Source organism: Ascaphus truei, chromosome 1 (assembly GCF_040206685.1).
Source record: "Ascaphus truei isolate aAscTru1 chromosome 1, aAscTru1.hap1, whole genome shotgun sequence".
Classification (NCBI taxonomy): Eukaryota; Metazoa; Chordata; class Amphibia; order Anura; family Ascaphidae; genus Ascaphus; species Ascaphus truei.
The window spans coordinates 337797548-337802877 of NC_134483.1; the positions used below are offsets into that span (position 1 = coordinate 337797548).

A 5330-nucleotide genomic window follows, 5' to 3' on the forward strand; every position below is an offset into this window, starting at 1 on the left:
TTAACATGCCATTTAATAATGTGTACATTTCTTTTTAGAACATCATGGTGATGAGGATGATGAGGATGATGAGGATGACGCCGCAGAAGAGACTGAAATACAATCAAGTGACCATGAAGAGGTGCCAATAGAAACTGTTGTACCGCCAAATCGTCCATCAACTTCCACATACGATGCAATTGTAGCTTCAGAGGGAAAAATAGTGGACGCAGAAAATCGTCGCCATTCAGACATGATGACAGTGCTGGAAAGGATGATTGGACTGCAGGAAGAAACAGTATCACAATTGGCACATCTCCACAGAGTCTTCATTGAAGTGCCTAAACAGTTGCAAAAAATCAACACCTCATTCGAAGCATTAGTTGTTCAGCAAACCCAAGCTAATTACTGGAGAATGACTAATGTACCCCAATTCAACACCTCACAGGCTGGATCATTACATGCTGGCCACTTCTCACCACATTCATCTGATCTTCAGTCACTAGGTCCCAATGTTACCGGTCAAGTAGCACACATTGGTGTGCAGGTTCCTGACGACATCCTACCGCTGCCATCTGTACTACATCACCAGCTGACACCTACAAAGGAGGCCACAAAAACACAACAGCACAAGCAGTTAGTACTGACCAGGAAAGATGAAACGGACCAAGGTGAGTCACTGCCCACAAGCCCTGTAGGTGAGTCACTGCCCATAAGCCCTGCCCGTGAAGTGCCAGAGGCCACTCAAAGTGGCTCTGTTGTTGCGAAAGTTGGTGGCAAACGAAAAAAAAAAATGCAAGAGACAACAAGCAGGCCTGTTACTCGCTCACAAAAGGAACAAAAAAAATAAATGTTATAATTCACTCAATATGTCTCTGCCCTTGTTTTGTTGACTTCACATTATCTAATTAATATTGTATGTATGCTGAAGACTGTGTTGTTTCCAAACTTTCAACTATGTTCTTGTACACGTGAAGTTTTGGAAATGTTAACACTCAATTAATGAATAGTGTTATAAATATTTATGTATTAATCGTCTGTTCAGTAATGGTCCACCTGGAACCAGTTGCAAAGTTTAGAGAAGCTGCCATTGACTTTGCAGCAAAACATTGCATTTGGGTGTGTTAATTGATGTAAGAATTGCATATGCATATTAGTCACATGCATTTATAAAAACACCTAAGTAACTGCAAACATCTTTCTTGTACGTGTACAGCAGGATTATGTGTAAATTATTACTTACCTTTGACTTGCTTGGGCATTCTAATTTTGTCCTTTAATCATTTGTGTGTTCTTGTTTCAATAACATCTCAGAATGTATAATAATATATATACACACACACACACACTGAGTGTGTGTGTGTGTGTGTGTGTGTGTGTGTGTGTGTGTGTGTGTGTGTGTGTGTGTGTGTGTGTGTATATATATATATATATATATATATAGTACTATATAAACTGGTATACATGTATTTTACAAACTAATACACTTCATGCTTCCTTGTGAAAGCACACTATTTTAATAATACAGGCATAATGTTTGAGAAATATCCTAAGTATGAGACTCTAACAGTATTGTGCTTAAACAAATGTTTATTACTTCATTCAATCATGTTTCTCACCATTTAAATAGGTTTCAAACAAGGTATACTTACTGCCATCAATGTTGTGTGTACTCCTGCAATATTAAAAAAAAAATATATAATATATAAATATATATATATTTTTATAAGAGAGATATATTTAGATATATATATATACACACGTATTTAAACTCATGCAGACAGGGAGTTAACCAGACTTTCACATACACACAGAAATGTAAGCGGGGAAAAAACATTTCTTTTTGCAGGTGTGTGTTTTTACTGATATGCCTGGCTAAGAACTATTTTCACACAGTGGTCTTTGTTAGTTTTCAAAAAAACACTATGTGAACGAATTCAAATTCTAGGGATGTTTTTCAGAAACGAGATAAAAGAAGGAGAAATGTTTCTCCCACAGTCCCATATCACTAACCACAACTGTTAACCCAATTAGATTTACAAAGCCAATTGGCGTTTGAAATAAGGAGTCAAAGTAGTTAGTTTTGATGACCTTGAGAAGGAAAAACAGGAGTTTGTTAGCCATTCAGCACATTCATTTTGATGAGCAAATAACACAGACCTGCACACAGCTTTTGTGCTACTCAGACATGGCTGATGAATTCGTTACCAATATTAATCCCCTTTTAGGGTATAAGTACATGATCTGTGAAGCCATCTTGAACAGTCGCGGACAGAAAGCAAGCACACGCCAAATCGATGATTTCATTCGAGCAAAATATCCTTATTACCAAGACCGTAAGCATGCACGGAATTTTAATTCCTCAATAAGATTCACTTTATCAAGTAATGACTTTTTTGAACGTGACCAGGATAAGCTACAACACACCTATGGTTTCTGGAAGATTGCCCAGGAAAAACAATTTCTCCTGAAAGACGGCACTTATATTGTCGTGAAAGGCATATTTATTCCTAATGGCAATAGTAATGTATCCGCTACTACTGATCCGTTTGAATCGATACGTGCTGCAATATCTGCAGCCTCCATTCCTGAAACCCACATTGTACAAGAACAAAAGTACTATGATTATGTACCAAGCCTTTCAGCTGAAAATGCATTGGAATGGGAACCCGAAGAAATGAACCTACCTCCCGACCAATTATTTGAAGAAAGCAGTGGCGATTCCTATGAGCGCTTCCTGGAGGAGATATGTGTCATACTGGATTCAGCGGTTGGGTCAAGCGTGGATGAAAATGCCTTGCATTTCTGGAGCGACCAGTTGCAGCCAGGCGAAGAGTTAATTCTAGAAGAATGGTAAATATAACAATCGTTATGCGTTGACTCTGCGTTTAATTTTTTTTTTTTTTTGTAACCACCATTTTCACTTTCAATGCGTGGATACAGCGTAACATTGCAGACTGCATAACATGTAGCGATCACAAACAAATTGTTTCCTAATACAATATAGTAGAACCTGAAAGAGTAGTACACATTGCTGACGGTATACATATACGTACTTTCCTATCCCTTTAAACATATTAGCAACATTTTTCCATAACTCTAACACATACCTGTTTTGTTATCATGCAACATCTACAACATTGAAAACCGGGTCCACCACGTATGACGTGGGACCCTTGTCATGGGCCAAGGCGTCCTTAAAAAGGATTACGGATGTAAGTCCCGCCCCCAAGCGACGTGCGCGCCTCAAAGCCTATTGGCTGTCATGTTTTGTTATAGTAACGGTAACTGCAGTGTGTGATGCGTGCGGCTCAGTGTTTGTAGGTGTACCCTGGGCGTTAGCCGAATGTTAATTGAGTGGGAGGAGTGTTAGCGTGCGTTTCACGCTGGCTTAACATGACGTCACACGTATTGCATTTGCGCATTGTGTTATCGGCCGTCCTTTCTGTCCAAACACGTCTGGTTTAAAAGAATACAGATGTACTCGTTTAGAATGATTTTAGTTTCATCTTCATTGTATTTGAAATAAAGATGTGATGTTTACTGGTATTTTCTACATGTATTGAACGCACAACGTTCGCTTTGTTTTGCGCATGCGCTAACAGTTAGTGGAGACAAGCGTGAAGTGCGTGCGCACACTAAGATGTGCGCGCACATTTTTCAGTATACAGGCAACGTTCACTTCATATACATAGTTATGGCTGCTACAAATGATAATAAAAATTACATACTGATGTACACTTGTAGTTGTAACATATAAATGAGTGACGTGTGTATGTACACAATCATATAGAGCTGTGTAACGCGTTGTCACGGATACATATATAGTAAGGTGCCATATTTGACCATCATGTGTTTGCTGTATTTCAGAGATGTCGGGGAAGATACAATCGGATCAATGTATGATTTCAGAAGAGTCTACCTTTATATGAGATGATTGTGAGGAGGAGCCACCGACTACTATACTACATATGGAACTAATTTTATATTGCTTGCAGCGCTTATTAACAAACAATTAAAAAAGTGATACCCTTATGCCTATATTGCATAAGCACTTAATTAACATAATGATGTTGCAAAATAGTGCCTCTTGACTTTTTCTTGAGTGTTCTTTAATGACTACTAACATTTTATGACATGGTGTGTTTTTTATATAACAACCATTCCCACTCTGCTAACACATTTGTGTATTCTATTGTGTAATGGAACGTATGACTGTCGAAACTATGTAACAATAATAATAATAATAATATGAGCATGTTCATGTATAGGGCTGCTAGTTGTACGCAGCGATTTACAGACACATGTTTCAGCCTGAGGTCCCTGGCCCGTGGAACGTACAAATGTTTTTTTGCCGCATGAGGCACAGGGAGATAAAGTGACTTGGCCAAGGTCACAAGGAGCCCACACCGGGAATTGAACCAGACTCCCCTGCTTCAAACTATCAGTGCCAGTGTGTGTCTTTACTCACTGAGCCACTCCTTCTCCCAATGTAAAGGACACTTACAACCAAGTAGCCATTTAAATTTAAAATCTCTTGTTACATGGGTATGTAGATAAAATGGTTTGGGACTGTAGCAAATAATGTTACTGGCCAGATGTTATGGTCCCCTCCAATGCATGATGTTCTGAATATGACATCACCATCATGTTATGAAGTACGTTTCTGTGTATATTTCATTAACCTAACTAACTATAGTTTACGGTGTTTATTAATCGTTTAAAAATACATAGTATAGTCAATATGATGATATAAGCTACCATAATAAAGCTGGTGTTATCATTTGTCGGTGTTATACATGGATCCTACACCAATTGATAGAGACACAAACAGTTGTCTTAAAAAGTGTGTCTATGCTAGTGATGAATGTGCTCCCGTAAGTAAACAAATAAGTACAGTTATCCCCTTTTCTCCAAACACCTCTATATTACATTAATGGAAATTATAAGGAAACATACATAAAATGTGATGAAATGTGAGTAATCATTTTGTAATACAATGCACATGAAACCTCAAGAGTAGCTACATGCATTTACATGATACAGAAAGTACATATATGTAACATTTGTGTTTAAACCAATATGTTGTGTTTTTAGTTCAAATAATTATAGGAAGATTGAGGTAGCCACATCTTATGAGAGATGTCAGCAAATATACATACCATGATCAGTCATACTGCAAATATACCTATAATGCAAAGGAACAATATATAAATTGCAAACATTGACATGCCATCTTCAGTACCGTAAACAACACATCAAAGTGTGTATTTGGTGTTAAATGTGCAACACCATGTATATTTAATGACATTCAAAATGTAAATCAGCCTGGTGTACACATCATCTGGATG

General features: G+C 37.8%; 1 long non-coding RNA gene across 1 annotated transcript; it reads right to left on the reverse strand.

Annotated features, from left to right (window-relative positions):
• Positions 1-492: 492 nt before the first annotated feature.
• Positions 493-2817, reverse strand: LOC142470927 (uncharacterized). Its single transcript, XR_012789355.1, has 3 exons — positions 2667-2817; positions 1632-1654; positions 493-578 (listed from the first exon to the last, which is right to left on the reverse strand). It is a non-coding gene; the product is annotated as an uncharacterized LOC142470927 (long non-coding RNA).
• Between the last annotated feature and the right edge of the window lie 2513 nt (positions 2818-5330).